This window comes from Jaculus jaculus, chromosome 3, assembly GCF_020740685.1.
Source record: "Jaculus jaculus isolate mJacJac1 chromosome 3, mJacJac1.mat.Y.cur, whole genome shotgun sequence".
In the NCBI taxonomy this organism is placed as follows: domain Eukaryota; kingdom Metazoa; phylum Chordata; class Mammalia; order Rodentia; family Dipodidae; genus Jaculus; species Jaculus jaculus.
The window spans coordinates 179,829,807-179,830,108 of NC_059104.1; positions in this window are offsets into that span (position 1 = coordinate 179,829,807).

Sequence of the window (302 nt, forward strand, 5' to 3'; positions counted from 1 at the left end):
CTAGCCGACAGTCTTCTTTTTCTATCCGGATGGATGGAATGACTATCAAAAATCATCTGCTTCTTCCTCAGTGGACAAAAATCAGCGCATCTTGTGAATACGATTTTAGTGTTTGAAGGTAATTTGCATCCAAGGTTGCACTCACTCGAATTTAATTTTTTCTAAACAGCATTTTCTCTTAACTGGAGCTGACAAGTTCTTACAATTCACTTCAGCTTCTAAAACAGTCACACTTTCAAGCCAATCAATAAGGTATTGAAACCTCTCTTCACTTCATCATGTTCACTGCAGAAAGCAAGCTG